Source organism: Chrysochloris asiatica, unplaced genomic scaffold, assembly GCF_000296735.1.
Source record: "Chrysochloris asiatica unplaced genomic scaffold, ChrAsi1.0 scaffold00009, whole genome shotgun sequence".
NCBI lineage: Eukaryota > Metazoa > Chordata > Mammalia > Afrosoricida > Chrysochloridae > Chrysochloris > Chrysochloris asiatica.
In genome coordinates, this window is record NW_006408527.1 from 31,125,956 (window position 1) to 31,148,701 (window position 22,746).

At 36.1% G+C, this 22,746-nt stretch overlaps 1 pseudogene; it reads right to left on the reverse strand.

Moving 5' to 3' along the window:
- Window positions 1-21,396: 21,396 nt before the first annotated feature.
- Window positions 21,397-21,998, reverse strand: LOC102815388 (annotated as a pseudogene).
- Between the last annotated feature and the right edge of the window lie 748 nt (window positions 21,999-22,746).

The following is a 22,746-nucleotide window of genomic DNA, read 5'->3' on the forward strand; positions in this document are numbered from 1 at the left end:
TGCTGGCCTTAATGATTGGTGAGTAAATTGGAAAAATATTGGTATTAACTGGTCTTCCTTATAGACATATGGATATTATCCTATCACTGATAGCATTGCACTTTAATCTAGACCTTGAAATGTTACATACCCCAAATAATTGAAAACATATGTCCACACAGAAACTTTGTTCATGAATGGTTATAACTATATTATTTTGGGTAGGCAAATATGGTAACAACACGATGTTTCAAAAGATGAATGAGTAAAAAAAGCAGAGTTCTGGTGTAGCATGTGGGTTTATGCATTGAACTGCAAGGTGAGTTTGAACTGCAAGGTCAGCGGTTCAAGCTCACTAGCCGCTCCTCAAAACCCTACACAGGGTCACTATGAATCGTAACTGACTCTATGGCACTTAACTTAACAGCAATATATGCATATATCTATACACTTGTTGTTGTTGTTGTTGTTAGGTGCCATCAGGTCGGTACCAACTTACAGCAACCTTAAGCACAGCCTTCGATAGGCACTTTCCTTACTACTTACTTCTTTATGTATTTTTGTTTTGTTTTGATTTGTTTTGATCTTAAATGAGCTCCATAGTATAGAATATGATTACTTGTATTTATATTGTTCAGTTTTTGTAAATTATGATCAGTGTCTTGAATTTTCAATTTCAAACCTGAGGAGAGTATTTTTATTATAGTGTTTGTTGTTATTATAGCTACTCTGATTTGGTATAGCAGTTAAGACAGGTTTCAGAATTTAAATTATGATGCCAGTATTTTCTGCTCGTATTATCCTGTTCTAATTACTTCATCACCCTCGCACTCAATTTCCACGACTATATTTATCTACAATTACAGTAACATATATCTTGATTATCTGTAACCATATTAAATAGAACTATCTAGACAGCTCCTTTCTGTGCTCACAGGCTTAAGATATCCTACAGATTGGATCACTTTGGTCACTTTTGTGGTAACACATGACGAATTTTTCTCAGTATGTGTGTGCTCAGTAATTTCAATCAAATTCAATAAGTATGACAAAAGTGCAGTAGACCAGATACAACAGTAATACAATAATATGAAACCAAATTTTAGTTTTGAAGTTAACAATGGGAATTAAAAAGAAAGAAAAAATTTTTGAGTTTCATGAATCATTCAATACATTGTAACATTACTTTGAATGGGAAAGAAAACTTGAAGTATGCCATTTTTTATTCCTTTAAAGATATTCTTTAAATTTAACTCATTATCAAGAATGGAACTGACTGCTATATTTTTGATGATTCATACAAAATAACTCAAATTCAAATCTACTTATAGTACCCTCTTTCATTATACCAGCTATATTAATTGAGAAATGATACAGAATAAGTTTATAACACTAATGGATGTTCTTTTTTAATGCTGAAAGTGTAGCCTTAACACTGCTTATATATATAAAAAAAAATCAATTAGTCATATCAGGTTTCAAAACCTTATGCAATCTGGGTTGTATGTAAAATGGTATTATTAAAATCCTCATTAATCTCTCATCAAAGAAGATGGAAATTCTAAAAGTCCTTGACATATAGGAGGAGGGATTAGAGAGGGCTGGGCAGCTCAGTCCAGTTTTCCCATGGCCTCCTGGAGACCCTCTTAAAGGTATGGGACACTCAGAAGCCATTGCTGCCAGGTCTACTGCCTTGTTAATATGTAAAATAATCACAGTAATTATTTTCTTACTATTATTGTAAATGCAAATTGTTGAACAATGAGATCATCGATAAATGAGGGATAAGTATGTTATTACCTTTGAAAGTGTTACTTATAAAGCTACTTCTTTCAAAATGATTTTCATGTGTTCAAAATAGTATTACAGCCTTAGCTCTCCTCTTCTGTTTCTCTAGAATCCCATGTATAAAAACTAACTAAAAATTGAACTAGATTGTTGCTGCTGTTGTTAAGTGAAGTTGAGACAATTCTGATTCATAGTATCCCTGTATCTCAATTCTGAAAAGAAGCTGGTGGGTTTGACCTGCCAGTCTGTGGTTCGCAGTCCAGTGCTGATCGTACAGCATCACACCAGGATACATGAGCACTAAATACAGATGTTGTTGTTATTGTTAAGCACTGTTGAGTCGGTTCCAACTCACAGAGACCCTGTATAGGGTTTCTGAGGAACAGTTGGTGGGTTTGAACTGCCATTTATAGTTCAAACTGACCTTGCAGTCCAGGGCTTATCCAACAGTGCCACACAAGGACTCCTAGTTGGGCATCATAAAGACAGACAGTTAGTGAATAACTTGTTTTACATTTATATTCTCAAGGAATGTTGTGGTACTTATTCTTTACTTTAGACTTCAGTAGACATACTGACAATGTATTGCATTGTTTTATTTACTTTAAGATGCACAATTTCCAATTATCATCTTCCTGATGTTGTAGAGCTTCTAACAATGAATGAAGATGAAATCTTACCATTGCTGGGTGGTAGGTAATAGTTATAAGGAGCCCTGATTACACAGTGATTAAGTGCTCAGTTGCAAACCAAGGTTTCCTTTTGTTTCTACACCAAAATGATGTAGATCTTTAACAAGATTTCCTGGTATGAGAGTCCATTGTATAGTGACTCAATTTTTAAAGTTTCTTTCTTTTCAATGCATAAAATAAAAGTGACTTAGATTCAACCAATGGTTTCTTAGATTTAATTTATATATAGTTAATGTATACACATATTTGACTTCAACTTCATTCCCAGATATGTTTTCTACAAAACTAATTTGGTTAAAAGGTAGTTTTCACTCACTCTCTCCATCTTCCCCCCTTCCCATTCATTCTTTTCTTTTAAATTGCTATAATGTATACACAGAGAGACACAACATTAGCCAGTTCAAGATTTTTCACACGTATAAAACTCGTATCTGTTCCACTACCACATACAGTTTTTCTGGACAGTTAAACCAATGATTTAAAAATATATATTTTCTTGTCCTCCTTTATATCTTTCCCCAATTTCAAATAATCAACTAATCTTTCTTGATGTTATTTTCTTTCTTTCTTTTTTAACACATTGGCATTTCACTTAGTCTTATCCAATACTTGTCATCATTGTTTCTCAATCTCATGCAATATAATTTCTTGGCCTTAGTCATTTAAAGTTTCCCTACTTGAAGTTGTTCTTTCTTCAGCTTTCTTAGTACTCAACTGACTCATAGAAACTCTGTATAGGGTTTCCAAGGAGCAGCTGGTGAGTTTGAACCACTGATCTTATGTGTCAAACTGACCTTGTGGTCCAATGCTTATCCTACAGTGCCACACCAAGAACCTCTAACTAACTTCTCCATAATTTTATGTAACATTACAATTTCACATAGCCATGATGATGTCCAAATGATTCACAGTCATTTTACTGATTATCAAAGATGGAAAACAAAAGAAATTTCTCATAAAAACATGATTAGCAAAGGGCTAATTCATCATGGTTGATGGTGGAACAACAAAAGTGCAAAAGGGACTATGATTGGGTTACAGACACTACTGCCAATTAGAGAAGTTACAAGATTGATTCTAGAGAAGAGAGAGAGACTGCCCCACCCTGGATTGGATAGTGGTATCACAGTAACCCACTTTCAAAGGCATTCTGCCTAAGAGCAAAGCGTTTCCCATTGCAGGTTAGCAATCAGAAAGAGAAGTCCTGGTGTGATGCTGTAGGATCAACACTGTGTAGCTAACCACAAAACAGGTGGGCTGGTTCAAACCCACTGTCCTTCCTTCAGAAACCCTACAAGGTCGCTATGAATTGGAACCGACTCCAGGGCACTTAACAACATCAACAACAATAGCAGTCAGAAAGAAACCAATGGATGCTGAATTTTTGTAAGATTCAAAATAGATTTAGGACTCCCACTGCAAGCCATAGCCTTCTGAAAACTAAGTGCTCAAAATTTAAGCTCTAATACATATCCTATAGGAAAAATGGCATCAATAGAATTGCTTGACTCAGGGTTGCCACAAACTTCAATTTGTGAAGAAACTCAATACCTGCAAAGTGAAGTACAATAAAATGAAATATGTCTGTAACTCTCTCTATGTTATTGAGTAAAATGCTAAATTAACTTTCCTTTCCTGTCTTATTTGATTCAATGCCAGCCACATTAAAACAGTTGGACAACTCTCTCCTTCTGTGGAAGAAGCACTTATTACTTTAATATTCCAAATAATTTATACACTTTTAGTATTGTCTGTCTTATCTCATGAGAATGTTAACTCCATGACAATAGAGACTTCTTAATTGTTTTATTATTAGCCCATGCAAGACACAAATAGAGACTCAATATATGTTTTTATATTGAATCATATTGTAGTTCATACATTTGAGTCACCTGGGGAAACACAAAATGAGTCTATGAAAATTATAATTACATTTTAATATCATAATTTGTTGCTTACTATTTTGCTTTTCCCACTGTTAGATAGTGAACTCCTTGGGGTATGGATTCTTCTGTGTCATTCATTATTGGATTTTTAGCAGTCATAACAGCACCTTACTCATCCATGGAGCTCAGTGATTATTGCTGAATGAATGACTTAAGAACTGGCTAGATCTCCAGATTAGGTAAGGATAGCATGTGGCCAATTAGGCTGGAATTTCCACTTTGTGGCATACAATTATTATCTGAATTTTTATGTGTTACTCTCTATTATCTACATACTATCTCTGTGTTACACCAGTAGAAACCTAAGGAGTTCAATTAAGTGAAGGGAGAGTTTAAAAGGCAGCATCTTGGAGGAATTCTATGAAAAAAACGTCTTTTTTTAATGATTCAACTTCTTTAATTAGTCTATTTTGTCAACACGAATGCCACCTGCAACATTATGTATTGAATTCATAAAAATGATTCATTTATGGACAAATCAGTTGCTGCGCAATGTTTTTCATAATATCTGGCACAGCTGCTTTTTAATTTGGCTATAAAGTAAAATCATTCCCTTTGGATTAAGTGTTTTCATTTAGATATTTAGATTTATTATGTTTGCAAACTATATTTCTCTTACTTTATGGGCAAAGACATTATGCAATAAGAGAGCAAAGATAACACATACAATATACAGTAAATAATTTTACTCCTAACTAGTTTGCCCTATTCATTAGATAAATGGATAATATTCAAAGTAAATTAATTACCAGAGTACTTATAATGAAAAGAAATATGTGTTCATTTGGATTGAACTAAATTTAAATTATGGACACATCCAAACACACATATTTGCATAGCTCTTTACAAGATGTTTCCACATGTCTAATAGAAAATTAATGACATCCTCATGGCAAAGAATATTATTGCTGTTTTATAAATGTAGGAAAAAAGAGCTAAACAATATGAATTGGAGTTCCCATTAATTCCAGAGTCATGAGTAAGGCCTTGGCTGTTGTTATTTAGTCCAGTGTTTATTCTACACCATAGTCTTAATCTATGGTAATGGTATGTCATGTATTTAGCTTGCTTTCATAAATACTGTGTGTGTTTCTATTTGGTATTTTAGTCTCCTTTAAAATCAAAACTTCTTTTAAATTTCAAAAGTGACCATAGCCTGCAATAAAGATTATTAATTTCAACAGTTTAGGCAGCAGCACTTTTATAAAATCATTCATATCTGATAAAATTTGTCTAGATTAAAAAAAAAAAATCCCTCAGTGTTTTACTTGATATTTGAGGTAAAGATAAAGTGCATTCATTTTAAGGGTACAGTACACAGTAATAATGGTGTACAGATTACATTCCATCAAAAATTAAATTATGTGTACAATGTATAATAGCATAGCCCTATTTCCAGGCTTAGTTTTAATATTTTAATACCTGATTTTAATATATAAAATTAGTTAATTTTTGTTTTAGAAATCTCTTTATTGTACTGCAATGGTATCTTTGTATCTGTTTTTTCAAATTGGGTGTTGTCCTTATAGTGCAGAGATTGGTGCTCCTTTCCCTATATTCCCTTTGCATCCTGTATATACTTCCAATATAGCAATAAGAACCCTACATGTTTATTGTACAATGAACTCAACATCAGGTAGTCACTTTGTCTCTTTGCATATATTATCAGCTACAATGATAAAATGTTTGCTATTTAGGGGAAATGTGATCTTTGGACAGGCTGCATCAGCCTCATCTAAAAACTTGACAAAAATAAAAATTCTTGGGCTCCAGCTGATTTAATTAGAAACTCTGTTGTTGTTGTTGTTAGGTGCTATTGAGTCAGTTCTGTCTCATAATAATCCTATGTACAAAAGAATGTTGCAAAAAAAGAATGATGCCCAATCCTGTACCATCCTCAAAATTGTTGTTACACTTGAGCACATTGCTGCTGCCACTGTGTTAATCCATCTCATAGGGGGGGGTCTTCCTTTTTTTCATGTTGACCATCCACTTTACCAAGCAATGGTCTTTCTCTAGGACTGTTCCTTCCTGGTATCAGGAGTCTGAAGTGTGAGAGATGAAGTTGCATGATCTTGGCTTCTATGGAGCACTCCAGCTGTACTTTTTCCAACCTAGACCTGTTTATTTTTTCTGATATTTCATAAATCTGTGTGTCAACAGATTCCAAGAGCCTCTTTGTTGGGTACATGCTGACAGTTTCCTTCATCTGGAATGATTATCTTTGTCCTATTTAAGGCTTAATGAAGAGGTGTCTGGTCTGGCTTTGTGGTTTAATGCACTACACTGAATGGTGGTTTGAACCACATGGAAACTCTATATCAGAAACCCTATACAGGGTTGCTATGACTCGATGGCACTTCAAAACAACACAACAACAGAAGGTTTCTATACGTAGAATGGATTCCTGGTGTGACGGTGTAGGATAAGCACTGGACTGTGAAACACAAGGTTCATGGTTCAAACCTACCAGCTACTCATTGATAACCCTGTCACTATACTTAACAACATATGTAGAATATGTTTAAATTGGAGGATTTTTTTCCCCCTAGTGAACTGTCAGCCATATGTGTCTGCCAAGCAAGTAAGAAAGAGGGCATGAAACTATTAGTGAAGGTAATGCTTTTAGTTCCAAAGATAAATTCCGAAATATTGACGGATTAACAACTTTAAAGCTCATTTCTTGTTCACATGAAGTTCCAAATGGTTATTCCTGTTCAGCAGGTAGATCTCTTCCAAAAGATTCCCAATCTTTTTTGTGATTCAAACATCATCATGTGAATTCCAGACTTGCTGTAATTTTCTGTTTCTACCCTGTGGAGGGAAGATAAGTATGAAGGAGCCGTTTGGGAGCAAGAGCTTTGAAAGTGCCATGGAACCCAGTTGTATTCTATACATACGGGAAGACCATGAGTCTGAATTGATTAGATACCAACTAAAAACAGGATCATTGAAACAATAAAAGTGATTCAGATCTCTTTCACTCATTACTGTTATAGAATGCAATTACTTGGCAACACTTAACTGAGAGGAGGGATTTGAAAATATCACCTGTGTGCTGAAAAAAAAACAAAAAAATGAGCAGCTATAAAGTTTCTGCCATAAGGAATGCAATTTTAAATTTTAAATTTTAGTCCAGAAAATTCATTTTTAATTACCTCTCATTTTTCAGTGACATGAGCATAATCACATGCTCACCTGAGTTCCAGGAGAGAGAAGTATCTTCTGTAAAACTAAATACCCCTGATATAAAGTTGAGGATTAAAAAAGAAGAAACATAGATTTTGTACTGTTAAACATTAAACAATCTCATCATAATTTTTCACACATAAAGTTATTAAAATGTTTGTTTAATAAAAGATGAATATGGCTTGTGGGGATAACTTTAACATTGTTGTTATTAGGTGCCATCAAGTGGGTTCCAACTCATAGCATCCATATGCACTGCAGAAACACTGCCTGGTTCTATCACAACCTCACAATTGTTGTTATGTTTGAGTCCATTGTTGCTGCCAGAGTGTCAGTCCATGTCTATGAAAGTCTTCCTCTTCTTGGTTGATCCTCCACTTTACCAAGCATACAGTCTTTTTCTAGGTCTGATTTTTCCTAACAACATGTCCAAAGTACTAGAGACTAAGGGTTGCCATCCTCCCTTCTAAGTAGCATTCTGGTTGTATGTCTTCTAACACAGATTTGTTTGTTCTGCTGTCAGTCCATGTAACTTTCAATAATCTTTTGCAACACCTTAATTCAGATGTATCATTTTTTCTGTAGTCTTCCTTTTTCCAACTTTCACATGCTTATGAGGCAATTGAAAATGCCATGCCTTGGATCAGGCAAACCTTATTCCTCAAACTAATTAATATCTTTGCTTTTAAACATTTTAAAGAGAACCACTGCAACTGATTTGCATAGTGCAAATATACTGTTTTATTTCTTGACTTCCACTTTCATGAATGTTGATTGTGAATTCAAGGAAAATGAAGTATTTGATAATGTCAATCTTTTCTTCCGTTATCATTATATCATTTGGTCCAGGTGTGAGGATTATTGTTTTCATTAGATTGAATATTGAGGTGCAATCCATACTGAAGGCTATTGTCATTGATCTTCAATCAGTACGTATTTTAAATCCTCTTTGCTTCCAGCAAGCAATGATGTGTCATCTGCATGTCTCAGTTTTTTTAAAGTTTTTTATTGTGAATTGAGTGATAGTTTACATGGGGCAACATCAGTTTTACACTGATCATTTCATTGCAATGATTACAATCTCCTCTGTGCATCATCATTCAACAGTATTTGTGTCTATTCACTTTGGTTCTTTTTGTTTGTTTGTTTGTTTTCATGGAGGGATGTACACAAAAGCACTCATGAATACATAGTCATTTAAACAACCAAAGCACACATTCTATTAGCCTGTCTCCTGGCCACTAGCACCTGGCTGCTAGCACACAGCCTTACTCTTCCATGAGTCTAGAGTCCTCAGCTACTCTGTTTCTCTATGCTCTCATTACTGTCTCCATCGCTGGTGTTGCTGCTTCTCTGGAAGAGCATTCTACTCATGCTCTTCTCCCTTGATGGTCCTAGGGTCTTCTGTTCCTGCACTGTAAGACTGTAAACTACTTCCCTCTTTTTTTTTTTTTTTTTTACAAAACTTCTACCTTTACAGTTGTGACAGTCACAATCAGTCATGATAGCAATTACTCACTACTGAGTCATAAGAATCTTACCCCCATCTCCTTTCACTAGACCCGTCTAGAAAAGATGAATACTATTCAGTGGGGATTCTGCCTTGCCCTGCACCCTTTTAAACTAAACTCTCTCTTGAAAATTTGTAAGTCTGTCACTTCATACCTTTATAGACACCCCCCCCCACACACAAACACACCATTTTAGGTAGGCAGTGTCAAAGTTGCCCATCCCTATCAACCCTCAGTACAATATCTTCAGGTTTTTAATGAGTCTTCCTCCAGTCCTGATTCTTCCTCCTATAACCAAGTGTCTTACATAATTCTTCTTCATACAGTTCAGTTTCTCAGATCATTTGTTCAGCACGTAAACTAAATAAGTATGGTGAAAGGATACAAGCCTGGTTCACACTTCTCCTGATTTAAAAAATGTTCAGTATACCCTTGTTCTGTTCTAACAACTGCCTCTACATCTATGTTCAGTTTCCTCACGGGCACAATTAAGTGTTCTAGAATCCCCATTCTTCACAATATCTTTCATAGTATGTTGCAATCCACACAAATGCCTTTGCATAGTCAATAGAGTGCAAGTAAATTCCTTTGTTGCATTCTCTGCTTTCATCCAAGATCCATCTGATTTCAACCGTATCCCAGTTTTAAATCTTCATTTGAATCTGACTTTAATTTCTGGCATCTCCCTATTGATGCACTGCTTCAACAGTTTGAATTATCTTCAGCAGCATTTGTTTGCATGTGATTTTAATGATATTGTTCAGTGAATTCTGCATTCTGTTGGATTACCTTTCTTTGGAATGGGCACAAATGTGTGTATCTTATAATCAGTGGGCTAGGTAACTGTTTACCCAATGTCTTGACTTAGAAAGAAGAGTGAGTACCTCCAGAGATGCAACAGTTTGTTGAAATTTTTTAATTGGTATTTCAGCAATTCTTGAAAATATTAATGACATAGCTTCCAGTATCTTAGCAACATACAAGCCATCACAGTACAACAAATTGACAGATGAGTGATAGAAAATTAACAACATTGTTGTTATTGTTGTATGCCATCAAGTCTGTTCTGACCCATAACAACCCTGTATATATAGCTGGTGGATTTGAACTGCCAGCCTTGTGGTTCAAACTGACCTTGCAGTCCAGTGCTTATCTGACAGCACCACACAATAACATAGCTAATTTTAATTTAGGTCATTTTAGGTATAGCTTGATGAACTCCTGCTTTGCATTTAACAAGTCCTCATTAATTCAGTATGACTTCTGATTCATTATCTTGAAATTTAAAGAAGGCATTTACTAAAGCATATATAGGTTAATGAAATTATTTGCTTTTACTGGGAATATAAGAGGTGCCAATATAAAGAAATGTCTTTATAATTGATTAGCAGCTGCCTCTGTGTAATATTTAAGAAACAGCATTTGTATCTGCTTAAGAAGTCATTCTTCATTTAGTGAAGAGTTAGTTCTCAAAGGAAACTAAGTCTCAGGAAGGGAACTAACATTCAACTAAAACAAAATCAGTTTGTTAGAAGCATTCTTAACTATTTCACATATAGTTGTTGTTGTTGTTGTTATGTGCCGTGGAGTCGGAACCGACCCATAGCGACCCTGTACAGGGTTTCCGAGGGTTTCCGAGGGTGTAAATCTTTACGGGAGTAGAAAGCCTCATCTTTCTCCCGCGGAGCAGCTGGTAGTTTCGAACTGCTGACCTTGCGGTTTACAGCCCGATTCGTAACCACTACGCAGTAGCAAATTTAATTTATCGTTGGTAGTAAGGCTGCTTCTTGAAGAAAGATAGAATAAATAAATGAAAAAGTAGTTGATGTTGTTGTTAAGTGCCATTGAGTTGGTTCTGACTCATAGCAACCCTGCAGCATAGGGTTTCTGAGGAGCAATTGTTGGGTTTGTATTGCCGACCTTGTGGTTAGCAGTCTAGTACTTATCCTACAGTGCCACACCATGCAAAAATAAGTAGAGGGATATAATAATGTGACACATTGAGGAAAAGAGAAAAATGAAACACATGAGATATGAGGCCCAAAAGAAAGACTTTTTCAAAGTCAACTCAGGTGTAAATGAGAATTCTTAGTTTGCACCATAGAGACAAGATGAGCAAGCGTTACTCTAAATTCCCAGTCAATTCATTTATATCAGAATTATAACATCATGCACAGGCCATACAAAATTATCAAATTAAAAATTAGGCTGCTCTAGGAAAGGGGATCTCATTACCATCAAAGCAGAAGAGGCAGAGTGGAGCTATGCTTTTGGACCCTGAGATCCCTGCTCCTTGAACCTCCTCAACCCAGAGTCAGAAGTAGCAGAGGAGTGGCAGAGGTTCAGAAGCAGCAGAGCCAAGAACTGGAGCATGAGACAGAACAATGAGCTTTCCAGCTCAAGGAGCAAGGAAAGCTGAGTGACTTTGGACAGGAGGCTTACTTTTACAGTGGGGTGCCTCCACACACTTAAGTTGGGGAGCTAGGTTTGATGACCCCTGGAGCTAGAGCCAAGTGCCTTCAGGCTGAGGCTTACAGTGGAGTAGTGTGTCCTATGGCATTTATTAGAAGCTGACGGGAACAATTGTATCTTGAGCATTTCTGACCCCAAATTGTATCTTGTTAACTTTCCCAATAAACCCCATAAACTTTGAGAAAAAAAATTAGCTGGCGATATTTGGTCAAATATTTAATTTACTCATCCCTAATGTGATGGCTGGAACTGCAGTTGCCTTGGAAGGGCCAGATCAAATGATCTCGAAGGCCAGATATTCCCCACCCCTGATTTAGATACTCAACAATGCCAAGCATTTATTTCTCTAGTTAGCTCTTTTAAGCTTGCTCTCCCATTTTTCTCTAATAGTATTATATATATTTTCTAATAATTCCATATTATTCCTCACCCTTTCTAAACCCCCTTCTAACTAATAGTTTTGATGTATATATTGTTAAGGTTATAAAACATCCCAGAATGGAAATCCCTCTCATCTTTCTAATGTGTCTGAAACTATCTTCTTTATCTGACAGAAGAACCTATGTATGTGAATATGTGTTTATGTATGCATACTCTCATGAATGTGTATATGTATGCCTAAAAATGATGTCTCCTTTATAAAAATATATAACCATATTAATTTATTAAAGTATGCTTTTTTCTTATTCTAACTTCTTCTCAAGTATTACGATTATTTCATGTCACAATTTTCAGAAAATAATAGTTGAATACTGACATATTGATAAAGGATGTCTTTCTTTTTAGTTACTATAGTTTAGATAGGATCCCTAGTGGCATAGTGGCTCACACATTTGACTGCTGGTTTGACTCATATGGGAAAAAGATAAGGTGGTCTGCTCTCATTAAGATGTACAGCCTCAGAAACCCCACAGAGCAGTTCTATCTACTCTGTCTTTTAGGGTTGCTATGAGTCAGAATTGACTCCATGGCAGATTGTAGCTTAGATATTCCAGGATTTCTGGCTCCAAACTTCTTTTAGCACAGTAAATTTTTATTGTTGTAAATGTTAAAAAAACAACAGTAACATTTTCTTTTAACGATTCTGTTAATAGCAAAGTAATGTACTATGAATAATGAAATAATGCAGCCTGATAAAACAAAAAAATACATTTTATGCTTTTTAGCTCTAAATTGTTTCACAGAAAAATGAACATGAGATTGAAACATATTCTAGTTTTTTTGTTTTTTGTTTTTTTTTTTTGTTTTAATGTGTGTATAAACAGCAACACATTTTAGAGAATAATCATCAATAGCTTAGATAAGATTCCTGCTGTTTCTCTCCAGGGAATTCAATGATCTTCTGATTATTTTCCTATAGTACACAAAATTACTTGGGCTAGACATCTTTGTTGATGTTTTTATTAAGTCCCATCAAGCTGGTTCCAATTTGTATAGGGTTTCTGAGGAGTGACTTTTGAGTTTGAATCACCGACCTTGCAGTTAGTAGTCCAGTGCTTCTCCTACAACACCATACAGGACAACTAGCATGTTGTTTCCTTACAGGTATTTACTGACCATACACTATGAGAGGAGTTCTGGTGTGGTACTGTAGGAAAAGCACTGGACTGTTAAAACGAAAGTCAGTGCTTCAAACACACCAGCTGCTCCTTGGAAACCCTAGACAGGGTCACTATGAGTCAGAAATGACTTAAAAGTATTGATACAACTACAACAACAACACTATGAGAAGGGCAGTCTTCTAGGTCATAGGGGTACATCAATAAGCAAAAATGTAAAAAAAAATTTTTTTTTACTTTTTGATTTTATAATTTAATGGGTCAGAGTATAAGGTAGATTGATTGCAAAAATGATCATAATTATCCTCTCCTTCTATCCAGGCTGAACTGTGTGATGCATAGTCATGAGATTAGAATACCCTTGTGACTCTGACCAACAGAGTCACAATGCATTATGCAAGTCCTAAGCCCAATATCCACAGACCTTACAAGCTTTTCTATTATGAGCACAACCACCAATTGCTACCAATCAAAAGCCAGACAATTTTCAAAGAGCAGCCTAGGCCAGATCATTTGAGAAGTCGACCTGTCATTACAGACTGGTGATGGTGATTATGTGCCGTGGAGTTGGTTCTGATTCATAGTGACCCTGTACAGGGTTTCCGAGGCTGTAAATCTTTACCAGAGCAGAAAGCCTCATCTTTCTCCTGTGGAACAAGCTGGTAGTTTCAAACTGCTGACCTTGTGGTTCACAGCCCGATTCGTGACCACTATGCTACCAGAGCTCCTTGGATCTCAACCTTATCTGTTACTATCAAACAAACCACTCAAAATTTTACTGGGTTATTTACTGGGTATTAAACAAATTAATTACAATATATAAAGAAATGGTTCTTAAACATTTTGAACTCAGGATTGCTTTAAACTCTTAAAACTTATTGTGGGTGGTGAGTAGTGTCTGGGATCTTAAAAGTTCATGAGTGGTCATGTAAGATGCAAGTATTGGTCTCTCCATTTGTGTTAGAAACAAGAGTAATGAGAATTGAAGATGCTTGGAATCAACTAGTCCAGTGTACCAATTGTTGTTAAGTGCCGTTGAGTCAATTCCAACCCATGGTGACCCTGTATAGGGTTTCCAAGGAACAGCTGGTGAGCTTGAACCACTGACCTTACACTTCAAATGACTTTGCAGTCTGACACATTAGCTTACAGCGCCACACCAGGACTCCCAATAGGGTATGTGAATATCAGTCACCAAGACTCTGAGACTGGAGCAACTAGATGGTGCCAAACTACCACTACCAACTGCTTTGAAAGGGATCACATTATAAAGGCATTGATAGAGTGGGAGAAAACATGGAAAAAACTCAAAATTATATTAAAAAATGACCAGGCTTATTGCTCAGAAAGAGATTGGAGTAAACAGAGACTGTGGTCCTTGACTATCCTTCAGGTCTGGAAAGGAACACACCGTTGTGGCCCAATTTTCAGCCAAGCAGTATATAGGTATATAGGGGAGAGAGCAATACTAGTAAGATATGCTCACCATGTAATGGTCAGTTATTCAAGACTGAAAGGGCAACAGCTGCCTAAGGACAAAGTTGAAAAAGGATGGAAAGGAGCATGGAATTGAAATAAGAACCACAGAGAGGAAGTGGAGTAATAGGGGGTTGCATTTGTTAAGATGAAACAAAGTGTGTCATTTGATGAATGTAAAACTAATGATCTTGTCTGTAAATCTTCACTCAATTTACAATAAAAAGTTAAAAAAATTATTGTGGAATCAAGTTTTTTTAAAATGTATGTTGGTTTTATATATTAATGGTGGTAGTTGTAATTGTGTGCCATTGAGTCAGTTTGGATTCATAACGACCATGTATAGGGTTTCTGGGGCTATATATTTTTATAGGAGCAGAAAACCTCATTTTCCTGCAGAGTGACTGATAGATTCATACTGTTAGCTTTCTAGTTAGTAGCCCAACTAGTAACCTACCAGGCTATCACATTGTAGAGAATGAGTATTCCGGAGCACATAATTATGTTCATAAGGAATTTGTATGTGCACCAAGAACCAGTTGTTTGAACATAATTTTTTATTGTGCTTTTTTTTAATGTGTGTGCAAGAAGGCTTTAAAAACTCAAGGAAAAGTTCCATTATCTTTTAATTTCATTTTGCATGAACTTTCTGAAGCCCCTTTGTATATTTTTAAGTTTATGTGTGATGTTTCCAACACCCAAAGAAAAACAATGAATTTATAAAGAAAGTGAAAAAGAAAGACAATATAAGGAGGCATTCAATATAAATCCGAATAGATTTAGTTTAGGACAGTTGTCAGAATGGAATTGTTGGGGACCTTCCTGTACTTGCAGTATTAAATAATAAGTCATGCCAATGAACTTTTCATTTTTCTTAATTTAAAATGCATTCATGTTTCTTGAAATTTGAAAGGATATATGCTAATACACTGGAATGCAAAGTCAATTTGAACCATAAGGTTGGTGGTTCAAGCTTACCGGTTGCTCCTCCAAAACCCTATACAGGGTCACTATGAGTCAGAACCATTAGACAACACTGAACAGCAACAACAACATTTTACCATGCATGAACTATTACCATGTCTCATGCATTAACCATTAAAAATATATATCCTTGTGTATGCTAATGCATTAAATTATATAATATTTAAAAATCACATGGGTACATATCTCAACTAATTTTATAAGAAAAGTTCTTATAAGAAAAGATATAGAAGTTTTCCCAAAATTCTCATTTTTATTATTGAAAACAAATTTAGCCAGATGTTTTCCTTAATGTGACAAGCTCACTAAACTAATATTTGACAAAACATCTGCCTAAATATCAAGGCTGATTAACCATAATTATTCTATCATTTGTTCTTTCAAGTTAAAAAAACATTTTTAAATGTTATTCAAAATTTTTTAATGTTTTCAAGTTTTAAAATAGTCATGTAAAAAATGATTGATTTGCTTATGTCTCAAGTAATTGCACAAGTGCTATTCCTCAAGAGAATCATGTGTTGCAGCAGTGTATGATGCAGGTTTCCAACCTCATCACATAAGATGTCAAATCAGTGTCTATTTGAGGGTCAGACTTTACTAATATCAGTAACTGTTATTGCTTCTTCAAGGACATTATTAGATGAAACTGGCTTTTTTCCCCCCTGCCACAGCACTGTAGGGTAGATAACAAGGTTGTTGGTTCAAACACACCAGCCACTCCTTGGAAACCTATACAGGGTTGCATGAGTTGTAACTGTTGTTTAACAATAAAAAAAATCTAAGAATTCTGGTGAATAATACATTACTTCTAAACACTGCCTACAAATGCATTTGGCTTCTTCCATTTTTTTGATTTGTTCTAAGATGCTGGCAGTTTCATTCACCATTGCTTTGGAATCATCAATGTAAATGGCAGTATAATTTAAAAAAAGAAACACATTATATTACAAAAGTAATTTTGCCCTCATAATACCATAAAAATGTCTTGAAAATCTCCTATATGTTACAGACCACACTTTAAGAACTATGATAAATACTGTGAAAAAAATGATGCAATAATGGATATTTGGAGTATTGGAAAAGGGTACGATTTGTGATTTTGAATAGGGTGATCTCTTTTGAGACTACTGAGAAGAAGCTTTTTGAGCAAAGATTTAATGGGGATAAGAAATTGAGTCTTGAAGATATGAGGAGGAAGAATTTACTAGGTAATAATTAAAACTCGGACCAATGGCTAGGCATTGTTCAGGTGCAGTGCAAAGGCAAGTGTGGCTGAAGTTTAGTGAAGAGCAGCTGCACTGAATATTGAACAGAGCTGTGAATTTCATGACTTTTATAGTCATATTTTATAATGCCCACAAAAGGACAGAATGGGTATATACAAATGAAGTGCTTGTGATCCACCAATGGGATTAGGTTGTTGTTGTTGTTAGGTGCCATCGAGTCGATACCAACCCATAGTGACCTTATGCACAGCAGAACGAAACACTGCCCAATCCTGGGCCAACCTCACTATTGTTGCCACACTTGAGTCCATCGATGCTGCCACTTGGCTAATCCATCTCATTGGAGGTCTTCCTCTTTTCCTCTGACCCTCCACCTTACAAAACATGATATCATTCTCCAGTGACTGCTCCCTTCTGACAATATGTCTGAAGTATGAGAGACGAAGTTTGGTCATCTTGGCCTCCAAGGAGCACTCTGGCTGCACTTCATCCAGAATGGATCAATTGGTTCTTTTGGCAGCCCATGGCACTTTCAATATTCTCCTCCAACACCATAACTCAAAATCATCAATTCTTCTAAGGTCTTCCTTATTCACTGTCCAGCTTTCACATGCATAAGAGGTTGTTGAAAATACTATGGCTTGGGTCAGATGCACCTTAGTCCTCAAGCTGACATCTTTGCTCTTCAACACTTTAAAAAGGTCTTGTACAGAAGATTCGCCTAATGTAATACTTTGATTTCTTGACTGCTGCTTCCATGAGTGTTAATAGTTGATTCAAGAAGAATGAAGTCCTTGACAACTTTAATCTTTTCTCCATTGATAAGAATATTGTTTATTGGTCCAGTGGTGAGGATTTTTGTTTTCTTGACATTGAGATGTAATCCATACCGAAGACTGTGGTCTTTGATCTTCATCAGTAAATGTTTTAAGTCCTCTTCACTTTCAGCAGGCAAGGTTATATCTATCATCTGCATATCATAGGTTGTTAATGAGTCTTCCTCCAATCCTGATGCCACATTTTTCTTAATAGAACCCAGCTTCTCGGATGATTTGTTCAGCATACAGTTGAATAAGTGTGGTGAAAGTAGCTTCCTAATAATGCAAAGAAAGTTCATGTCAACCTTGTGGAATGGGACCATGCAAATAAGGAGTCCTGGTGTGGTGCTGTGGGTTAATGCACCAGACTGCAAAGCCATTTGAACTGCAAGATTGGTGGTTCAAGCTCACCAGCTGCTCTTCGGAAACCCTACAAAAGGTTGCTATAGGTCAGGATCGACTCAATGGCACTTAACAAAAACAACCCTATAGAGGAATTGATTACTTTTACAATACTGTTAACTTTAAAATTGTTGTTACTGTTATTGTTGTTAGGTGCCATTTAGATGGTACCAACTCATAGTGACCCTATGCACAACAGAACAAAACAGTGCATGATCCTGTGACAACCTCAAAATTAATGCTACACTAGAGACTATTTCTGCTATCACTGTGCCAATCCATTTCATTGGGGTCTTCCTCTTTTTCTCTGATTCTCACTTTACCAAACATGATACTGTTCTCCAGGGACTGGTCCAACCTGATAATATGTCTGAAATATGAGCGTATCTGGGTTCCAAGGAGCATTCTGGCTGTGTTTCCTACAACACGGATTGGTTTGTTCTTTTAGAAGTCTATGATACTTTTAATATTCTCCTCCAATACCAGAATGTAAATGCATCAATTACTATATAGTCGTCCTTATTCACTATCCAACTTTCACATTCATATGATATTATGGAAAATACAATGGTTTGGATCAAGGTGCACCATAGTCCCTAGACTGATGTTTTTGTTCTTTAACACTTTAAAAAGGTCTTGTGTATCAGGTTTGCCTAATGCAATACATTGTTTGATTTCTTCACTGCTGCTTGTATGAATGTTGATTTTTGATTCAAGTAAAATGATGTCTTTGACAACTTCAATCTTTTCTGCATTTATATGGATGTTTATTGGTCCAGTGGTGAGGATTTTTGGTATCTTTACCTTGAGGTGCAGCCCACACTGAAAGATGTGGTTTCTGATCTGCATCAGTAACTATTTTAAGTCCTCTTTGCTTTCAGCAATCAAAGTTGTATCATCTGCATATTGCAGGTTGCTAATGAGTCTTCCTCCAATCCTGATACATGTTTTTCTTCATATAATTCAGCTTCTCAGATTATTTGCTCAGCATATATATTGAATAATTATGGTGAATAAATGCAACCCTAGCACATACCTTTCCTAATTTTAAATCATTCAGTGTTTCCTTGTGCTATTTGAACAACTGCCTCATGGTCTATATACAGGTTCCTCATGAGCACGATTAAATGTTCTGGAATACTCATTCTCTGCAATGCTCTCCATAGCTTGTCATGATCCACATAATTGAAACCCTTTGCATAGTCAGTAAAGCACAAATAAATATCTTTCTGCTATTCTCTGCTTTCAGTCAAGACTCATCTGACATCACCAATGATATCCCTTGTCCCATGTTCTCATCTGTATCCAACTTGAAACTCTGGGTGTTCTAAGTCAATGCATGGTTGCAGCCATTTTTGTATTACCTTTAGCAAAATTATACTTGCATATAATATTAATGATATTGTCTGATGATTTCCACATTCTGTTGGGTCACTTCTCTTTGGAATGGGCACAGATATGGATCTGTTCCAGTAAGTTGGCCAGGTAGATGTCTTCCAAAGTTCTTGGCATAGATGACTGAGTGCCTCCAGTGCTGTATCAGTTTGTTGAAAGATTTCAATTTGTATTCTATCAGTTCCCAGCACATTGTTCTTTGCCAATACCTTCACTGCACCTTGGAGTTGTTCCTTCATTATCATTGGTTTTTGATCATATGCTACCTCTTGAAATGGTTCAACATTGACCATTTCTTTTTGGTACAGTGACTCTGTGTATTCCTTACATTTTTTGATGCTTCCTGCATCATTCAATAGTTTGCTCATAGAATCCTTCAATATTGCAAGTCAAGGTTGAGCGTGTTCTTCCCTTTAGGTTTTCTAACTCTAGGTCTTCGTGCATATTTAAATATTATTTGACTTTGTCTTCTCCAGCTGATCTTTGAAATTTTCTGTTCTGTTCTTTTATCTCCTACTTTCTCTGATAGCATAGTGGTTACAAATCGGGCTATGAACTGCAAGGTCAGCAGTTCAAAACTACCAGCTGTTCTGTGGGAGAAAGATGAGGCATAGGGCTCCCATAAAGATTTACAGCCTCAGAAATCCTGTACAGGATCGCTATGAGTTGAAACTGACTCCATGGCACACAGCCCTTTCTTCCATTTGCTTTAGCATCTGTGTGTTGGAGAGTAATCTCAGAATCTATTCTGGCATCCAGTTTGGTGTTTTCCTTCTTTCTTGTCTTCTTAATACATTTTGCTTTCTTCCTGTATGATGTTCTTCATATCATCTGACAACTCTTCTGGTTGTTGGTCTTTAGTGTCTAATATGATTTTGAGATAATCTCTAGATTCAGATGTGATTTGTTCAAAGTCATATTTTGGCTGTTGTGGGCTTTTATTTTCTTCAGCTTGAGCCTGAACTTGCATGTGAACAACTGATGGTCTGAACAATAGTATGACCCTGGCCTTGCTTTGCCTTAATATATGGAGGTTTTCTACCATCTCTATTTACAGATGTAGTCACTTTGACTTCTGTGTATTCTATCTGGTGAATTTCATGTGTAAAATAGTTTTTTATGATGTTTGAAAAAGGTATTTGCAATGAAGACGTTATTGGTCTTGCTAAATTTTATTGTGGGATCACCAGCATCGTTTCTATAACCATGGCCATCTTTTCCAACTACTGATCCTTCCTATATGTTTCCAACCTTTGCATTTCAATTGCCAGTAATTATCAATAAATCTTGATGGGAGATTTGATTAATTTCAGACTGATGAAGTTGGTATAATTCAATTTCATCACTAGGTTTAGTGGTTGGTGCATTAATTTGAATAAGAGAGGTATTAACTGGTCTTCCTTGTAGGCATATGGCTATTACCACAGACAGGTTTGTACTTCAGGACAAATCTTGATATGTTCTTTTTTATTACGAATGTGATACCATTCTTTCTCAATTTGTCATTCCTGCATAGTAAACTATTTCATTTTCAGATTAAAAATGGCCAATACCGGTCCATTTCAGCTCACTAATTGCCTAGGATATCTATGTTTATGCCTTCCATTTCATTTTCACAATTTCCAATTTTCTTAGATTCATACTTCATTGTTTTATTTATTTCTTTTTAAGTTCTCCAGTCAAGTTTAATAGAAACTACAAAAGATCAATGGGCTTATACTGTACTACTAATACATGATACACATCATCTGGCCTGTCCCACAGTACAGTTCAAGGCCATTTGCACCAGGATGAAAAGAAAGTTTGGCCACTCAAGTCCCATAGGAAAGGTCTGTCCTATCAAACCACATGTCAGCCAAGTCTAAGGCTTTGTGTTAGAAGCATAAACAAATTATAAAAGAGGTTTGGTTTTTTTCCTCAAGGCTGCTCACTGCCACCTGACATTAAAGTGGCCAGCACTCACTTTTGCTTAGAGAAGTACTCTTTGCTCTTCTGGACATCAGGATTGATGGTATTACTTCCAGGCTTCCAGCCAGCTGGGCACACTTCCCCATATTTATCTGTGAACTGGAAGGCCTAAACTAGTCTTAGGGTCTCATCAACAGAGTGGCCAACAAGGAGATCATTTATGGTGATCTGTTGAAGAATCCCTTTATCATAAATGATGAAGATTTCTCTAAATGAAATGCCTTTATCCACCTTTAAGACCTTATAGTCCTGAACAGTTGTGCACTTGGGGTCTGATACCAAAGGAATATTTATGGGTCCCAGTCCTTGTTTCTTGGGTGTGTTGATCTAAGCCAGATGACAGAAGTGAGATTCCACAGAAGCACCAATCACTTGGCAGGTGTGTTTCTTAAATTCTTCTGCCCTGTCACTGAAAGCAATTATTTCAGTGGGACACACAAAGGTGAAGGCAAGAGGATAAAAAAAGAACACAATATATCTTCCTTGGTAGTCAGATAAGCTGCTATCTTTGAAATGACCATTTGACATAACTGATGTAGCTTTGAAGTTGGGATGGGAACAGGGTACTCGATTTTTGCAGTTCCTGAAGACATCTTGTTATTAGCAGTTGCTATGACAAAAACACTATTCAGGTCACTAGTCAGGAAGAGAGCCTCATATTCCAATATTAATGGATGTTTACATCTGTTTCTCTTGATATCATTCCACTTTGAGTTGTGCCCCATTGGCAAATGAAGGTCCCAAAGGCTTCAGTCATCATTCTATATTCACATCATCATTCTACTTTGATGAGGCAGCTGTTCTCCAATTGTATGTTGAGTGTATCCCAACCTGAGGGGCTCATTCCAGCACTATTTCTGACAATATTCTGGTGTTCTACATCATGCTTCAATATTCAATATTCTGGTGCTGACAGTGTTCCACTGCTATTAATAAGTTTTCTATTTGCTAAATATTCAGAAGTAGTCCATCTCTCCTTCTTCCTATTTGTCTTCATCTGGAAGCTCAGCTGAAACCTATCTACCATAGGTGACCCTGGCGGTATTTGAAATACACATGGTATAACTTCCAGAATCACAGCAACATGTAAGACACCGCAGTACAACAAACTGACAGACAAGTGGTGGAAATAAAGATATTGATAGTGTGTGGTGCTGTGAGTTATTGCTGTCGACTGCAAAGTCACTTTTAAGATCAAGGTTTATTGGCTATTAAAAGGAGTTTGAATTTATTCTATATAAAATGGGGACATGTTGCATGATTCTGAGAAGAGAAGTCATATGATCTGATTTAGTTTTATAACCATCAGTCTAGTTGTGAAATGAAGTAAAAACACACATA